The 19,826-nt window shown below is 47.2% G+C and overlaps 1 pseudogene; it reads right to left on the bottom strand.

The window, feature by feature from the left end:
• The window catches only part of LOC138296721 (cytochrome P450 2K6-like), a 390,473-nt pseudogene extending 374,046 nt beyond the window's left edge, over positions 1 to 16,427 (bottom strand).
• Between the last annotated feature and the right edge of the window lie 3,399 nt (positions 16,428 to 19,826).

Genomic DNA, 19,826 nt, shown 5'->3' with positions numbered 1-19,826 from the left:
ACAGATTTTTTTTAAATAGTTTTAAAGATACCAGGCCATAAGAACAAGTATGTATTTTTTTTAAACTATAGAACTAAACTATAGTCATTTCAATAAAGAACAAATTGCACACAATTTCCACAAAAATATTTTTTTTAATGTGTAGCTTTTTTTAGAAAATTCAATATTACATGTATATGTATAATTTTGATGAATTTGATATATGTGATATAGCAAAAACCCTTTACTTAAAAAGAAAAGGTTGAGATAATATATTTCTTTGAGATGGAATTGTAGCTTTTTAAAAGTTGTGCTCAAAAATCTTAACTGATAGAAGCCACACACATTCTGTTACCCCTGAAAAATAAAATTAAAACTAATCTATGGGTCTGATTATAAGCTTTATGATACTGGTGCGTGCAAACTCTATCATTGTAAACATAAATACCATGTGAAAACACAACACCAGTACAGTGCAATGATGTGTTAATCCCCACGGAATGGGGAATAGCTAAGGAGACTTATTTTTTATGGTCAAATTGTGCACAAAACTCTCAATTTCATAGGTATTAAAGCTCCCACTTACCACCTGCTATGAGCAAGTTGTAAATGGGAACTAAGTCGGACTAGGCAAATGGAGGGCTTTAGGGAGTGTGTCAGCTCACAGGGCAGGCTGGTGCCAGACCAGGAGCCGACACCTATCCTTCCCTGATGCATAAGGAGGAGTTTAGACTATGGTGTAGCTTCAGACAGGGGGATTGAGGTGTGGCACTCCCCCAAATAAATACATTCTCTGTAGTTTTGTCTGGGGACCCTGATTCTGCTCCGTATGTGTTGGCTTTTCTTGTCATCCTGATTTTACTATAAGGTTTAACTTAATTTTTTGGGCCAGGGAAGTAAATATATTTAGGCTTGGATTTACAGTGATTTTTCATCAGGGTTGTGTTACTTTTTTTGAAACAGCCCGAAGCGAAATCATTTTTTGGTACCTATAAAACCATGCAAATAGCGATTTGAATGACTTTTAAGGAAAATTGACACAACGAAGTGCATTGCACTCTTTTGTGTTACTTTGCATTAGGTACGCTTTCCAAGGGTAGTGCATGGCGTTCCCATGCACCCCATTCATAGATTTCAGTGCAAACACATATTTAGAAAGAGTTTAGACATTGGTTTGTGCCAAAATGGTGCATTTGTCTGAGGCTGGCATAGGGAGGAGAAATATTTGTATTTCTCCTTGTTCTTTCCTCTTTGTAGATGCATTACATTCTGCAGCACACATACAAAGATGAGAAAGTCTCCAAGGGTGTTATTTTTTTGCTGAATGGTAGCCTCTCCTACATTAAAACTATCCTGACCATAATGCAGACACCATTGTTCAAGGGTTTCTGCATTGGTGGTAGGCAGATGAAAGTGTGGCAAGACAGAGAGTGCAGAAATGTGCCATTCTTTTGAAGATATAGCACATCTCTGTTTTCTTCAATTGACACAACAGAGTGCAGTACTTTGCTTGCTGCTCTGTGTTGCACCACTGCTTTCTAGATATGCCCTTTAGTAACTGTACTAAATAAATTAGCAAATCACCACCCACAGAAATACTTCTTGAATGGATATAAATGTACTACTCTTTAGATTTCACAAACATTGATAGTTGTAGGCTCAGAAAGCCATGCCAGTGTCAGCTTTCCAGGCATACTACTAGCAATCATTCACCCAAAAGGTGATGAGACAAATGCTTGCAACTAGTGTAAACGCTGGTAAGCTCATACTGTAGCATTTCAAATCATTGTTTTTCAGCCAATGTGCCCCTCATGACAGAGGACCTGATTTAGGATTTGGCAGATGGAGTTAAAGCAGATTTGGTGACGGAAGACTCAAGTGCCTTTACTCTACCTGCCAAATTTAGAGATCTCTGCCAGCCCAGTCGACAACTCCAATACATTACATTGGTTGCTCTATGAAAGGTTTAACAGGTGGTAACATCAAACATAACGGCTGACCATCAAACGTTTCCAAAGTTTTTTTATTTATCAAAAACAAACTCCCAAAGCAGGTAAAAAAACTAACAACCCCACATCAGTTTTCTCCCATGAGATGGAGGTCTTTTTTCTTCTTCTAATATTCCTCACTACCACGGTATACATGGCGGTGACAGACAGTAAAAGACAAATGCACTCTAAAAAGGGTGGGCAGTTGGATGGGAAGATCGCTTACTTTTACACAACGTAAGATTCACTCTGCAAGCATAAAACTTGCAGTCTGCCCAAATCAAAATGAGGCAGGTGGATCTTGAGTTTGGCAGACAAAGTACTCCATCACCATTACAACAGAGTACTTGTCTGTCAGGTTATAAATCAGGCCCATTGGCCCACTTTCTGCAAATCAGTACTGATCCTGCTCATCATGTGAACACTTCATCCCAAACCTTGGTCACCACACATATTCACCTCGTGGCTGTAGGAAAGTCTTCCTTTTGCCCTGGTTACCCCCAAAACCTTTTGAACAGATACCAATGGTTACTGACTCTGGGCTTTGCCCTGGGTACTGCTTACCAGTCCCAGGGCCAGTGCTCTTTATAAATTGGATATGCAAATTAGGCTAATAAAATTGGCAGTATCAACCTACCTATAAGTCATTAGTATATGGTAGGGCATGTAGGTTTAGGGACCACAGCATAGGTAGTGCACCCATAGGTACACTGCTGAGGTGCCCAGTGTCATTTTAAAGGCAGGCCTGCCTTGCTGGCTGCTTTTAAACTAAAGTTATATGCAAATTTGACTTTAGAATCAAAAAGTACATCCAAAGTCTTAAACTACCTTATTTTCACATATAGGTCACCCCTAAGGTGTGCCCTATGTGCCCCTAGGGTTGGGTGCCATGTAACTATAAGCAGTGACCTTATAGAAATTGCTTTATAAACCTGGTGAGGTAAAATAGCCAAATCCAATTTTTCCCTTACTATAGTGAATGTCCTCCATAGGCAAAAATGGGGAGACTTTATTTTAATTAATAAAGTCCCTTAAGTATCAGATACCTTGAGTTAGGTATCAAAGTAATTGTTCTAATAAATCCCATGTCATGGGTCCTGTTAGAAATGGGGTTTCTGGTTGGCTAGGGTATGCACCTCAGCCAGGCAGAACCCACCCACTCTAGTCAGGGCAAGGGAGTTACACGTCCAAGATAACCCCTGCTCACCCCCTTGGTAGCTTGGCACGAGCAGTCAGGCTTAACCCGGAGGCAATGTGTAAAGCATTTGCACAACACACACACACATGTGACGCAATATCCCCACCACAAAGGAAACACAACACGAGATTATATGAAAATATACTGTATTGTACACAACGCAATTATCAGACCAAACATCACATATCAGTACTATCCTGCTACCTTAGCAGTTGTCAGAACGTTACACATTAGTTACTCTGCAAATTAGCAATAGTCACACATAACACACAGGTTACTCAGTATTCTGCAACATAAGCAGTAGTCAGGAAACACGTTATCACATTAGAACACTTGTCATAAGAATATCATAAAACGCCCATAGTAGGAACATTAGAAAAAATATGGCAAGTTAGGGAAACATATTAGCAAGTCATGCCCATAAAAGGAACATTTGCATATGCCTATGAAACACCATCAAAAACAGGTAGGCAACATATAAATCAGACGAAGTCTCTAGTAAGAACTTATGCTCTATATATTGTTCCTTTAACGGTACCTGGCTTGATGAAGGCACCTCCAGTGCCTAGAAGATGAACAATGGGGCCCCCGGCGTTCCTATGCGCAAAATGGGGGCCTCTGACAAACCTTTTGAGGAGAAGAGGGCGGCACGCACCTCCTCTAGACCATTGATGGGCCCTTCCGGGGATCGTGATTACTGGGGGCCATCCAGGAAGCGCTTTTCAAAGCGCTAAGGCCATACTTATAGCCCGGGTTGCGGCGGTGATTCCAGCATGAAACAGGTGCCTCGAAGTGCCTGAGGGCACAGAAGAGTGCTCTCTCAGCGCAAAGGGGATATCAAGGCAGCACTCCTCGTGAAGGTAAAAGTTACAGGGGTCAGGGGCCACGGCACCCTGCCCCTGGGAACAATAAAGCAGGAAGGAGCACAAGGCTGGTGGGTCCAGCTACAGACCAGCACAAGGGGTGCAGATGATGGCAGTTCCTCCTAGTGACCAGGCAGGTCACAGGTTAGCACAGCAGCAGCAGTCCAAGGCGGTTTCCTGGTGAGTCCATTCAGCAGCGTCTTGTGTCCAGGTTCAATTTCCAAGAGTGTCCAAATTGTGGGGAAAATTCACCTGTACTTATAGTCAGTTCTTACAGTGTTTTACAATGGTAGGGAGAGGAGGTTCCAGCCAGTTACAACTGGTTCTGGGAGTGCCCCCTCTCTCCTTTCAGCACAGGCTCCAAACATCAGTGGGGGGTTAACGACCCTATTGTGTGAGGCCAGGGCACAGCCTTTACAAATGTAAGTGTGTCCCGCCTCTCCCGTCTCTCAGCCCAGGAAGACTATTCAGTATGTAGATGCACCTCTGTGACTCCTCCACCCTCCCTGTGTACAGGCTGTCTGAAAAGTATGCACAAAGCCCCAACTGTCACTCTGCCCAGACGTGGATTGGAGTCAAGCTGCAAAACACCAGAGTCATAAGCACAGATAAATGCGCACTTTCTAGAAGTGGCATTTCTGTGATAGTAATAAAAAATACACCCACACCAGTAAGCAGTATTTATTATCACCATCACAACCATACCAGACACGCCTACGCTACCCCTCATAAATCAGACAATACCCTTTACACATAAGGCAGGGCATTTCTAATGCACTCCTATGAGAAGGCAGCACTCACAGCAGTGAGACACCAAGTTAGGCTGTTTGTCACCACCAGGACATGCCATGCAATATGGCACATGTCCTGCCTTACTACATACATGGCACCCTGCCCATAGGGCTAGCTAGGGCGTACCTTAGGGGTGACTTACATGTACTAAAAGGGGAGTTCTGGGCCGGGCAAGTAAATTTAGATGCCAAGTCCCTGTGGCAGAAAACTGCGCACACAGGCCCTGCACTAACAGGCCTGAGACAGGTTTAAGGGTCCACTTCAGTGGGTGGCGCAAGCAGCGCTGCAGGCCCACTAGTAGTATTTAATTTACAGGCCCTGGGTATAGAGATACCACTGTACAAGGGACTTATAGGTAAATTAAATATGCCAATTAGGTATAAGCCAATCATGCCAGCTTTAGATGGGAGAGCACCTGCACTTTAGCACTGGTCAGCAGTGATAAAGTGCTCAGAGTCCTAGAGCCAACAGCGAGAGGTCAGAAAAACCAGGAGGAAGGAGGCAAAAAGACTGGGGATGACCCTGCGTAAGGCAAAAAGTCCAACACAACCCCCTACCAGCCAAAAGCCAGGGGAGAACAATCAATACCTTCATGTACTTTCCTGATTGGGGCGATAGAACAAGGACCCAGGCCGACAACAGCAGGGGCATGTTCCAGTTCTACGCCTTCCTGACTCCACTTGGATCTCTCTGTCAATGCTTCCCAGGCAGCCTAGACCAACCCACGGGGGTTCTCTAGCTGCCAATGGCCAGAACCAGGCCCCAGGCCATCTAGGAGACTCTGGTCTCTGAAACCATAACGAGTGGGGGGCAGTATCCCCAGGTGCAAAGCAACCTGTCTCCACTCCATTTCCAATCAGTTCAGGGGCTCTACCCTGCCACTGATCTACCAACCTAGGGTCCGCCCCCATAGGTTCTACAGGGGCTAGAGGCGAGGCTCTCCTCCCTCTACCCCTCCGTCTAGGATCCGCCCTCCTCTCCTAGGAGGGGTATCACCAGAATCCACACTTGCCAGGGTGCTGGGTACAGCAGCCCTGCACAACTCTCTCGCCAGCCCAGGATCACTACCTGGCGACTGACCACCCAACCTAGGGACGACACCCTTGGGTTGCACCGGGGTCCGGGGCGGGCTTCTACCACCCTGAACCCCACTTCCAGAGTCCTGCGTCTCCCCGCCTCGGGAGAAGCCACCAGAAGTTTCACACGGGGTGAGCACACTAACCGCCCCCCCCAAACAGGTCAGAGTTTACCCCCTGAACCTGTCTATCTAGTCCAGGGACGACACCCTTAGACTGAACCATTGCCCAGCGAACCAGGACTTCCTTGGGAGCACACCTACCCCCTACCAGATCAGAGCTTCCTCCCTGAATCTGCCAATCCAGCCCAGAGTCACTACCCTGCGGTTGAACCACTGCCTGGAGCACCAGGACTTCCTTGGGAGCACACCTACTCCCCATCAGGTCAGAGTTTACCCCCTGAACCTGATCATCCAACCCAGAGTCACCACCCTGTGGTTGAATCATTGCCTGGCGCACCAGGACTTCCTGGGGGGCACACCTACCCCCCACCAGGGAAACACCTTCTCCAAGGGCCACACAAGAGTCTGGCTGGCGCAGGTCTCCTGACCTCTGCCCATCTGACAGAGTCTGGATTCCCCCCAGCCCAGAAATGGTCTCACCAAGGTCATTCCTGGGGGGCTCTGCTCTCAGAGCTGACCCCTGACCCTCCAGGTTCTCCACTGGGGCCCGCAGCCCCCTCTCAACCCTATGCCTGGATTTCCGCCTCCTCCGCTGTAGAGCGAGACTACCGGACACCAGGACCGGCGGAACGCTATCACCAGCCACCCGCCTAAGTCCTAATGACAAAATGGGATCCTTCTGAACAGCTGGCCCTACGGCACAGGCTAGGCTCACCTCCTGGCGTTCACTCATGGAACCCTCCAGGACCTGAGACTGGAGCGCAGGTACCCTGGGCCTCAGCCCAACCCCATTCCCTCTCCTCTGAGACTGGACATGGGGTGCCTTACCCGCCCCAACACACTGGGACCTACCTGGGACACAAGCCTTTCCCACCACACCTGGTTGGGAAACACCTAGACCACTCTCATTAGGAACACCCCCTAATGCCACACCAGACCCTCTGGTACGCAACCAGAAGGCTGCCTCCTTTGCAAGCTCCCTGGGGTCAGAGAGCTCACACACTGACAAGTGTTGGCGTAACTCTGAAAAACAACAACGAAACAGGTGCTCTCTGACAATCAGATTAAACAGCCCTTCAAAATTGTTTACTGTGCTATCCTTCACCCATCCATCTAGAGCAATGCATCAATCCTCCACAATCTCCTCCCAAGACTGGTGGGACAGTTTCTTACCACCCCTAAACCTTTTTCTGTATTCCTCAGGGGAAAAACCATACTTCACAATCAGTGCATTCTTGACAGCGGAGTACCCCTCCCTGTCACTCTCTTCTAGAGTCAGTAGGGCATCCCTCCCCTCCTCAGGAATAAAGCTCCCTAGGCCAGTTCCCCAAACCTTCTCAGGGATCCTGCGCTCTACCAGAGCCCTCTCATATTCCTTTAACCACTGACGTATGTCACCCCCCTCTTGGAACCTAGGTACCAGATCTATGGGTATGTGAGGAACATCTTTGCTACAGCACTGAACATTGCTGCCACCACTGGACTCCACCTGCAGCGCTGGTGAGTCCAGAACCTTCAGACTGCGCTCTAGAGCGAGTCTTTCTCTGGCAAAGGCCCTCTCTGCCTCTGCCATTCTCTCCTATACTAAGGCCTTCTCTACCTCAGCCATTCTCTCCTCAACAGCTAGGCGTGCTAACTGCAACTTCAGGTCCCTCTCTTCCCGCCTATCTCTTAGCTCATCAGGCGTCAAGGAATGAGAGGTAGCCCTGCTTCTTACACTGGACCCAGCAAGGGACTCCCTATCACTGGGGCCTTCCCTGTCAACTGGCGTCCCCAACCGGACATTCTCACCCTCCTGATCAGTCTCTCTACCACTCTCTAGGGATGAGGTCTGGGAGCCCTCCCATTGGGAACCCTCGCCACACTCAGGATCCTCTGGGTACCCCCTAAGCACACTCCCTCCCTGGGTATATGTCACAAACCTTTCAAAGAAATTCAGAGATCTCCTGAGGTCCCCTTCTACAGGCAGCCCTCTCTCTCTACAGAACCCCTCTAATTCCTCCTGCGTGTAAAACAGCAGGTCCTCTAAATCAAAGGTAAGCCCCATCTTGAAAAGGTACAAATAACTCAAATGTGACAACCACAATACCAAAGCGTGAGAACTGAAAACAGGAAAAATGACCAAAGAGAGAAAGTTAAGAGAAGCCAAACATGTGATGGTCTTAACGCAATCCTTGTAGTGAAATAATGAGTCACAATGGTATTGTGCAAGCGCAAGTCCTATCCTCACCGCTGATGACCAATGTTAGAAATGGGGTTTCTGGTTGGCTAGGGTATGCACCTCAGCCAGGCAGAACCCACCCACTCTAGTCAGGGCAAGGGAGTTACACGTCCAAGATAACCCCTGCTAACCCCTGCTCACCCCCTTGGTAGCTTGGCACAAGCAGTCAGGCTTAACCCGGAGGCAATGTGTAAAGCGTTTGCACAACACACACACACATGTGACGCAATATCCCCACCACAAAGGAAACACAACACCAGATTATATGAAAATATACTGTATTGTACACAACGCAATTATCAGACCAAATATCACATATCAGTACTATCCTGCTACCTTAGCAGTTGTCAGAACGTTACACATTAGTTACTCTGCAAATTAGCAATAGTCACACATAACACAGGGGTTACTCAGTATTCTGCAACATAAGCCGTAGTCAGGAAACACATTATCACATTAGAACACTTGTCATAAGAATATCATAAAACGCCCATAGTAGGAACATTAGAAAAAATATGGCAAGTTAGGGAAACATATTAGCAAGTCATGCCCATAAAAGGAACATTTGCATATGCCTATGAAACACCATCAAAAACAGGTAGGCAACATATAAATCAGACAAAGTCTCTAGTAAGAACTTATGTTCTATATATTGTTCCTTTAACAGTACCTGGCTTGATGAAGGCACCTCCAGTGCCTAGAAGATGAACAATGGGGCCCCCGGCGCTCCTATGCGCAAAATGGGGGCCTCTGACATCCTTTTGAGGAGAAGAGGGCGGCACGCACCTCCTCTAGACCATTGATGGGCCCTTCCGGGGACCGTGATTACTGGGGGCCATCCAGGAAGCGCTTTTCAAAGCGCTAAGGCCATACTTATAGCCCGGGTTGCGGCAGTGATTTCAGCATGAAACAGGTGCCTCGAAGTGCCTGAGGGCACAGAAGAGTGCTCTCTCAGCGCAAAGGGGATATCAAGGCAGCACTCCTCGTGAAGGGAAAAGTTACAGGGGTCAGGGGCCACGGCACCCTGCCCCTGGGAACAATGAAGCAGGAAGGAGCACAAGGCTGGTGGGTCCAGCTACAGGCCAGCACAAGGGGTGCAGATGATGGCAGTTCCTCCTAGTGACCAGGCAGGTCACAGGTTAGCACAGCAGCAGCAGTCCAAGGCGGTTTCCTGGTGAGTCCATTCAGCAGCGTCTTGTGTCCAGGTTCAATTTCCAAGAGTGTCCAAATTGTGGGGAAAATTCCTGTGTACTTATAGTCAGTTCTTACAGTGTTTTACAATGGTAGGGAGAGGAGGTTCCAGCCAGTTACAACTGGTTCTGGGAGTGCCCCCTCTCTCCTTTCAGCACAGGCTCCAAACATCAGTGGGGGTTAACCACCCTATTGTGTGAGGCCAGGGTACAGCCTTTACAAATGTAAGTGTGTCCCGCCTCTCCCTTCTCTCAGCCCAGGAAGACTATTTAGTATGTAGATGCACCTCTGTGACACCTCCACCCTCCCTGTGTACAGGCTGTCTGAAAAGTATGCACAAATCCCCAACTGTCACTCTGCCCAGACGTGGATTGGAGTCAAGCTGCAAAACACCAGAGTCATAAGCACAGATAAATGCGCACTTTCTAGAAGTGGCATTTCTGTGATAGTAATAAAAAATACACCCACACCAGTAAGCAGTATTTATTATCACCATCACAACCATACCAAACACGCCTACGCTACCCCTCATAAATCAGACAATACCCTTTACACATAAGGCAGGGCATTTCTAATGCAATCCTATGAGAAGGCAGCACTCACAGCAGTGAGACACCAAGTTAGCCACTTTGTCACTACCAGGACAGGCCATGCAATATGCCACATATCCTGCCTTTCTACATATATGGCACCCTGCCCATAGGGCTAGCTAGGGCGTACCTTAGGGGTGACTTACATGTAGTAAAAGGGGAGTTCTGGGCCGGGCAAGTAAATTTAGATGCCAAGTCCCTGTGGCAGAAAACTGCGTACACAGGCCCTGCACTAACAGGCCTGAGACAGGTTTAAAAGTCCACTTCAGTGGGTGGCGCAAGCAGCGCTGCAGGCCCACTAGTAGTATTTAATTTACAGGCCCTGGGTATCGAGATACCACTGTACAAGGGACTTATAGGTAAATTAAATATGCCAATAAGGTATAAGCCAATCATATCAACTTTAGATGGGAGAGCACCTGCACTTTAGCACTGGTCAGCAGTGATAAAGTGCTCAGAGTCCTAGAGCCAACAGCGATAGGTCAGAAAAACCAGGAGGAAGGAGGCAAAAAGACTGGGGATGACCTTGCGTAAGGCAAAAAGTCCAACAGGTCCATTTTAGTTAGTTGCTTGAGCACATTCATCGCTTAGCCTAGGCTTGCAAACTGTGCCCTTTTATCCAGTTACTATGCTTTGTTGCTTTTATTCGTTTTATTTTCTTCAAACTTTTAGTGGTATTGTTTTAATTTCAATATCAACTGCTATTCTGCAAAAGCGTCATTATCAGTGGGTGACCAGGCTGCCTTGATAAGGTGTGAAGCGGCCTGGGCTTAACACAAACGATGTGCCTTGGGGAGGAGATCTGCCTCATTAGATGGGGAAGCAGAAAAGGGGGGGGACTGCCAAACTGGTCTTCAAAGGCAGGGAAGGACATTTGGAGCAGTCCAGCACCTCCCTCACATCCTGCAACCCCAGACAATTAAGGGCCAGATGTAGCACGCCGTTTGCATGGCGTAAACTGCGAAAAACGCAGTTTGCGCCATGCAAACGGCCTCACGCGATGCACATTCCCAAATTGCGAGTCGGTAGCGAATCGCAATTTGGGAATGCGACTCGCAAATAGGAAGGGGTGTTCCCTTCCTATTTGCGACTCGCATCGCAATTCAGAGTTGCTTTGTGAACGCAAATGCGGTCGGAAACCAACTCACAGTTACCACCAGTGTCACACTGGTGGTAACACATTCGCAAAAGGGAAGGGGTCCCCATGGGACCCCATCCCCTTTGTGAATGTCGAGAAAAATATTTTTTCGGAGCAGGCAGTGGTCCTACGGACCACTGCCTTCTCTGAAAAAAACGAAACCAAATGGTTTCGGTTTATTTTTCATTTTGCAACTCGTTTTCCTTTAAGGAAAACGGGCTGCAAAATGAAAAAAAAACTGCTTTATTTATAAAGCAGTCACAGACATGGAGGTCTGCTGACTACAGCAGGTCACCATCCCTGTGAGTGCAGGGACTCGCTATGGGGTCGCAAAATGCGACCCACCGCATGAATATTGATGAGGTGGGTCTTTGCGACCCCATAGCGAGTCGCAGAAGGTGTCTGAGACACCATTCTGCATCCGTTTTTGCGACTTGCAAATTGCGAGTCGCTCAGACTCGCAATTTGCAAGTCTCAAAAACTGATTTTTCTACGTCTGGGCCCTAAGTGCTCTCTTGTTTAGACTAGGAGAGGGCAGGAGTGGGTGGGCTCAGCCAGACCTAACCTTCAAAAATCTCTTTTAGCCATGTTGGATTTTTGAGGAATGTTGTTCCCTGGGATAGATTTTTCCCACACTTCCCAGGAAGTGGTCATCACAGGGGGAAGGAGCATGCCTGTGATTGAATACCCAGGATCCCCCTATTTTTCACACAGGAACAAGGATAAACATGGCAGAGCTGCACCAACACCTCAGATCCCTATGAGGAAAAACATCAGAAGAAGGACTGCCCTGCTGGACCCCTGACCTACAATTGGACACTGCACTCTGAAGGACTGCACCAGCTGCACTCTTGGCTTCACCACAAGAAGGACTTTGCCTGGCTTCAGCTGCATCAAGAAGGGACTCCCTGTTTGCTGTAGGTGAAAAATAGCTAACCAGAGTCCCCTGCATCAAATCCTGAAGAAACTTATCAGCTGGCCACTGTCCAGTAGCCATTTTGGAGTTTGAGCCAGGTGCATTCTGGGAGTTTGAGTCTGCTCCCTCAAGGAGCAACTCAGAGCTTCTGGGATCTTGAGGTGAGCTGTGGACTCCTACATGACCTTCAAAGACCTTCTGGAAGAAGATCTAGAAGTTTGAAGAAGACTGGTGAACTTAATAGAAGGATCGACCCGCGGGGTGAGTCTAACCGGCTTGCCTTACTTGCAAGTTCGTCCCGCTGAAATAAATCTGCAAGAAAACGACTAAGTCCGAAGGTAAACTTTTGACTGAGGCATTCAACTTGCTGTAGCCGAGCAGGGCACCATTGCGGTCATCCTTAAAGTTTGACTTTGCCCCGGTCGAGGTGTGATCAGAAGACCAGATTGGTGCTATTCGTTTCTTTGGGCTAAAAAACACTAAGGCGGTCATTCTGACCTTGGCGGACGGCAGAGGCCGTCCGCCAAGGTACCGCCGTCAGAACACCGCACCGCGGTCAAAAGACCGCGGCGGTGATTCTGAGATTTGCCCTGGGCTGGCGGGCGGCCGCCAAAAGACCGCCCGCCAGCCTAGGGCAAATCAACCTTCCCACTAGGATGCCGGCTCAGAATTGAGCCGGCGGAGTGGGAAGGTGCGACGGGTGCAGTTGCACCCGTCGCGTATTTCAGTGTCTGCTAGGCAGACACTGAAATACTTTGTGGGGCCCTCTTACGGGGGCCCCTGCCGTGCCCATGCCAGTGGCATGGGCACGGCAGGGGCCCCCAGGGGCCCCGCAGCACCCCCTACCGCCATCCTGTTCCTGGCAGGAGAACCGCCAGGAACAGGATGGCGGTAGGGGGTGTCAGAATCCCCAAGGCGGCGGAGCGCGCTCCGCCGCCATGGAGGATTCTGACGGGCAGCGGAAAGTCGGCGGTACACCGCCGGCTTTCCGCTTCTGGCCGCGGCTGTACCGCCGCGGTCAGAATGCCCGGCGGAGCACCGCCGGCCTGTTTGCGGTGCTACCGCCAACCTCCGCCATGGCGGTAATTACCGCCGGGGTCAGAATGACCCCCTAATTCTTTAAAAATATATATCTCCAGTTCCCCTTATCTGATTATATTTAAACTGTTTCCTGTGATTTATTTAATTATTGTTTTGTGATACTTGAATGCTTTACATAATTTGGGGGTCATTTTGACCCAGGCGGTAAAAAGCGGCTACCTCTATGGTGACGGCCGCCAAAAGACTGTCACTGTGGCTACCAGCCATCTGCCAAAATATGACCACAGCCGGATTTCCACCAGACGGATGGTGGAAATCCAGCCGTGGCCATGTGTTGGATGGCAGTAAGGTGGCGCTGCTGCCACCAGCAGCCCCAGGCCAGTAGACTGCCGCTAGCCAAATTATGAGAATAATACGGCCTGGTGGTGTTCTGCTGGCAGATGCTGGTGCTGGCTGCAGCGCCCATCCCGTCTTCTGCCGGGGGACCACCTGGACACAGGTAAGTGGGTGCTCCAACAGGGGAGGGGTGGGGGTTGTTGTGTGTGTGTGGGGGTGTGTGTGTATGTCTGTGCATGCATGTATGCGGGTGTGTGTTGCATGTTGTATGTATGTGCATGTTTAGGGGTGTGAGTGCATGTATCTTGAGTAGTGTGAATGCGTGTCTGAGTGTATGTATGTAAGTGTGTGTGGATGTGTGTGTGAATGGATGCATGCATGCATGGATGAATGTGGGAATGGGTGTGTGTATGTTTGTGTGAAGGGAGGGGTGTATGAAGGGGGGTCTGGCGAGGAAGGGGGAGATGGGGAATCTTGTGGAGGGGAAGAGGGGTAGGGGAGACCCCTATCAGTGACAGGGAAGGGATTCCCTGTCACTGATAGTGCCTACTGCCATGGTTTTCGTGGCGGTAAGGAAGCCATGAAAACCATGGTGGGAGGCGGGGTCATAATCCTGCAAGTGACAGCCGCCAGGCTGGAGATTGTTGTCTCCAGCTTGATGGCCATTACCGCCATGGCGGTCGGTGTGGTACTGTCATAATATGGAGGAAAGTACTGGCAGCCTGTTGGCTGTACTTTCCTCCATATTACCGCCGACCAACGGGGTCATAATGACCCCCTTTGTCTCCTAAGTTAAGCCTTTTCGCTCGTTGCCAAGCTACCAAAGATTAGACTGGGGTTAATTTATTGAGACCTAACTGGACCTGGTGGGGGTTAGTGGCCTATTGCTAAGTGTCTTTTATTACCTTCCCTTACCAGTAATCCACTTTCCAACAGTGGCCCACTACATTATTAGTTGGGAAATTTGAGCTTCATCCTCCTCTCAAATTTCTATGTCTAAGCTATCCCCCTGGTGCCAGATAGTGACCGAGCTGTGCTTCTCTCCACTGCTTCTGCCCAATCTGCATGTGTGTATGATGATTGCATCTTTGTACATCCTGCAGGGCAAAAATCCAATCGAAACCAAGTCAAACATTCATCCCTGTCTCTCTGAGTTTGCTACTGAAAATTGTTAAGACGCTTAAAAATTTACATCTTTTAGTAAAGCATCAGGTTACCATTTATTTCATGGTTCGCCAGCAATAAATATCAGTATTTTGACAAATAGCAATACATACTAATCAGCGGCAGCTCCTCAGCTATGGCGCAGGAGCGTCTCCCACCAGCAGCAGCAGCTGCAAAACTTGAAAAATAAAACGATGATAAACCATGTTTATTATCGCTATATTTGTTGAGGGGGCAGGGCCATGTGGGATGACAGGTAGGGAGGGGGAGTGGTGTGCACTCCCCTTAATGTAAATGTGAGTTTGGTTGGCTGTCTCAGGACGGCCAAACCCACATGCGCACTGAGCTCTCTCTAACCTGAGCTGTGTTGCTGAGTTGGAGACAGCAGGCACAGGCTTTCAGTCTGCCTGGGAGCGTAAAGCAAGGGTGCTCAGACCAATCCTGACTCTGCTTTCATGCTGCTGCCAGCCTGAGAGCAGCATTAGGATTGGCTGCAGGGCAGACTGGGAGCCTGTGCTGTGCCTGCAGTGAGTGGAGCCAGAAGAGCGGCAATGTGGCGGCGATGCGGTGGGCATCACTAAGCTTTTTTTTAATTTAGATTTTTGTTGTCTTTCTATACCCCAGCAGCAGCCACCCCTGCATGTAATGAGCAAAGGAACTTTTCAATACACGTTCAATAAAGGTTTGAATGATTGGATATGGTTACAGCAAATGATAAATGTAATTGACTGATAAAGAAACATAGGATAGACAAGCTGTTTTTTTTTTATTTTTATTTTTTTATATTTAAGATAAAGATTTTCACTGTAATGCAAGATTTTCACTGCAGCCGGAGTATACATTCTAAAATCCAATGTAACCATACGCTATGAAAACATATGTACTGCGGTTGGTTGCAGTACCCCAATGATAATACAATTAATTTCAACTCCATCTTTCACATATGTTATAGAATTACTTCTTCCAGGAAACAAGGGGGGGAACATGCCCCCTGACCACCACTCTACGTGAATTCCACAATTTGCGCTGATGAGTCCAGGCGGTAGGCACCTATGAACTCGGACATATTTTTCATCTTTAAAGCAAAAAAGAAGAGACAGAAAATAGAGGAAGGAAGAGGAGGGAAATAAACAAAAAGTGTGACAAAAGGAGATAGCAGAGAAGAAAAAGAGAGGGTAAGATGGAGATCAAGAGACATACAGTGTATGGTGGTGGAAGAAAGAGGCATAAGGGAGGGTCAGGATTAGGCAGCCTGTGTATTCAGCAGCCCCTTAGGCAGTACAGTAGCAAGGATGAAATGGGCCCAGGTGACTGCAAGGAAAATAGCCCCTTTGACTGCTGTTGAGGTAGTAAAATACAGCAATTATTAGGGTTCAATGTGTTGCTCAGGTCTTTTAGCCCCGGTGCACTGCACCTGCTGCACCAATGATAGCTACGCCCCTGCCCTCAGGAGGATGGTGCAGGCTGCTAATTTTTTTAGCCACTAAGCACTGTTATATGATAAGGGTTTACAAAGTCAAACATCTATTTTTGAATCCATTCCCCGATCTTGCTGTGAAACATGCACCCTAATAACATGTTGTATTTTAGTTAAAAAATATAGCTTGACAAATTTGAATACTTTACCTCTACAAAGGTTTTTTGCGGTCTCTTCAAGTTTATCAGATGCAAGTTTCCAATCAGTGGGAGAGGTCTGGGCCCAGGTGGAAAATTATTGCTGATGCTCTTCTTCCAGGCATTGATCGTACTTTTCACACTAATACAGATAAACAAAATAATGAAAAGAACTAAAATGAATCCTATTAGATACATTTCCCCTGAGGGCCGGAAAGGTACGATTATAAATATATAAAGCAGCTGTGTGCGAACATCCATTTATAATCTTTCACCTGGAAATAAGTAACTTATTTCACTTGGAGAGCTCCCAGTCTTTGGCCTCCTGTAAACTCTTGCACACAAACTCCAGTGACAGTGCACGATGTCTCATTATTAAGAAAAACGAAGGGCGAGAGGTCTGCAAAATGTTGTTTTGTATGTGCAAAGGTTCACGTACTTACAGTGCAACTGGCAGACGTTGCAGGTCACTGGAGCACACCGAGCACCTACCACTTAGCTCTATAAAGCTGTAAATAGCCGCATGTTGTCCTTGTCATTTGTCTTCACAAAGCTGTAGCTATGACTGCAGCGGCCTCCCCTAATCTCAAAAGGAGGGGTGGGGGTGCCTGGCCAAACCCACATGTGCACTTGTTGCAATGAGGCCAAAATTGCTGCACCAAATTTACAAAGTGGTGCAATGCATGCATTGCGCCACTTTGTTATCCTTTGTGCTACATTATGCCTGAGTCAGGCATAAGGTATGCAAAGGGATTTATGATGGAACAACGTATGCGCCAGCCACGCATGCCTGAACAACGCGGTTGGACCAACGACCGCATTGTTTCCATGAATGCCTTTACCGTGCATGCCTTTACAACAATTTTTTGTTGTAAAAGCATGCCTAGTGAAGGCATGTGTGGAACAACATGCATGTTTTTCGCATGTCATCCTCCCCACCCACCCTAAAAATACAACTACCCCGGCCCACCCAACCACTCTAAAATTAATACTATCCCGATCCCCCAACCTGCCCTAAAATGAAACTACCCTGACCACCCCAACCCACCCTAAAAATAAAACAACCCCTACCCCATCCGCCCCTAAGAACTACCCCGATACCCCCACCCACCCTGAGCCCTAAAAGCTACCCCGACCCACCCTTAAAACTGCCCCCACCCCAAAAATAAAACTACCCCACCACTAAAAACAAAATTACCCGACCCTCCACCCCACCCTAAAAATAAAACTACCCTGACCCCCTACCCACCTTAGAAACAAAACCATCCTGACCTCCGCCCACAAAGTAAAACTACCCTGACCCCCTACCCACTTCTAAAAACTACCCTGATACCCCCACCCACCCTGAGCCCTAATCCCCACCCCACCCGTAAAAACCCAATACCCCCACCCGTCCTAAATACAGAATTACCCTGACTCCCCACCCCACCTGCTAAAAACAAAAATACTTAAAACCTAATCCGCACCCACTCTAAATACATAATTACCCCTACCCCCCACCCCTGCCCCTTAAAACCCAATCCCCCACCCGCACTAAATACGAAATTACACCGACCCCCACACCTCCCCCAAAAACCTGATCCGCCCCACCCCTAAATAAAATATTACCCTGAGCCCTGCCCCTAAAAACCTATCCCCCCACCCGCCCTAAATACAAAATTACCCCTATCCCCCACCCTGCCCCTAAAAACAAAATTAGCCTGACTCCCCCACCCCTACCACTAAAAACCCGCACCCACCTGCCCTAAATACAAAATAACCCCTACCCCCACCCCTAAAAACAAAATTACCCCTTGCCCCGCCTTAAAAACAAAACTAGCCCCCAGCCCTACTTACCTGATTGCGTCCTCTCCCGATGCTGACTCCTTAACCATGCATGTGCGTTGTTCAGCACATGCGTGGTTAAGGCAGAGAAAAGGGGAGTCGTTGTTAATGTAAGCGTGGTCCCACTTGCGTTAACAACGTTGTTGCGGTTCTGGCATCGTTTTGGATGTTTCCCATGCAAAGGGGACGTTCCCCCATCAGGGGGTGCGAAAAAAATGGCACAAAGAAATCTAAGAAATTTCTTTGCATCATTTTTTTTCCGCCCGTTTAACGCCTGCTCAGAGCAGGTGGTAAAAGGAGGCACCCGATTGTTTACAATGGGCCTCAATGGGCTTTGCAGGATTAGCATCAACATTTTTCATGCTAATCCTGCAAAGCTCTGAACTACCATCAAAAAGTTAATGCTATTTCCCTAACTGCCACCATGGTGTGCCATATCTTAGATACAGCGCACACATGGTGGCTTTAGGGCGACGCTGAGTTGTGCAAGAAAAATGGCCCTAACAATTTTAGGTGGAGACCGCTCACCAAAGTCTTCTGTGTCTTCTTTAAGCAAGCTTAAATAAGTCCTCAAAAGAAGTGAGGTTAAAAGAGTACAAAAGTTTGGTCACCACACTAGTCACAGCTACACTAAGTACTGTTGAGCTCAATAAAGCCAGCCGGTGAGTAATATGACATGCCAAAAATGGCATTATAGGAGTGAATGACAGCATTGGTCAATTGATACAGAGCATCCTGTTCAAATCCTGCTGCCACCCAGGACTGATACCTATTGTTTTAGCCAATCTAGCCATTTTATTTTTTGTATAAGACCTCTCAGCAAATTCAAATAAATTTAACAATTACAGTCCATGTTATGGGGGAGGAACCAAAACTGGTTCTTTGGTTTATGTTGTTAAAAGTCAAGATGGAGTTTTTGAGCCTGAACATGTTTCGATCTATTCCAAGGTACTCAGCATGCTTGTGAAAACATCTGGAAGGTCAAATGGATGGTCTGGAGTCTACATTTATGGGCTAATATTCTGTATGAGTTTGATAACCCAGTTTCGGTTCACCTATGTTGAAGCGCTCTAACGAGTGATGAATAATAAAAATCTTGATTCCAACTATTCAAGGTTGAAGTAACTGCTCTATCGGGAAAGGAATTTTTAAAATCATGTTTTGAAATCAATAGGACACACAGCCTGGAGGAATTAAGGTGGTGAACTAGCAAAAAACGACTTGGCTGATTATTACTTTAATCTTTGAGACTGCCATATAGATGAATAGACTGATTAATACTAACTTTTGAGACTGACATATGGAACAGTTGATGTCCAGAATTGGTTGGATGGCAGAGCCTGTAGAATTCAAAATACTACATTTCCACAGCCAGGCAGAGGAACTGAGAATATCAATAACATTTGATAATTGTTTGAAGGCGAACAAATATTTTAAGAAGACTTTGTTCTAAGGGTTGTGATCAAACATTGGGACATTTGTCTACTTGTCATATGGCCTTGTCTTGAATTTAGTACCATTGGATATATGCAAATTTCGTCAAGTTGAAAATTTGAGTTTTAAATGATTTCTTGTATATAAAAACTCCTTTATTGATTCATGATTTAAGTAGTATAACACAGTGTACACAACTGTAACCTTCGGAAGGATCCAGATTTGGTTTCCCCCAAATCCTTATATTTACATGCACTTTGTATCTGTATGAATCAGTATGCAGTTGATAGTTACTTTATTTTCTGTGTATCCTCTTTATGGCATCAAGCAGAGAAAACT

The sequence above is a fragment of the Pleurodeles waltl genome, chromosome 5 (assembly GCF_031143425.1).
Source record: "Pleurodeles waltl isolate 20211129_DDA chromosome 5, aPleWal1.hap1.20221129, whole genome shotgun sequence".
Lineage (NCBI taxonomy): Eukaryota > Metazoa > Chordata > Amphibia > Caudata > Salamandridae > Pleurodeles > Pleurodeles waltl.
Note: the sequence above shows the minus strand (reverse complement) of the source record. Positions and strands in the feature narration are given on the sequence as shown.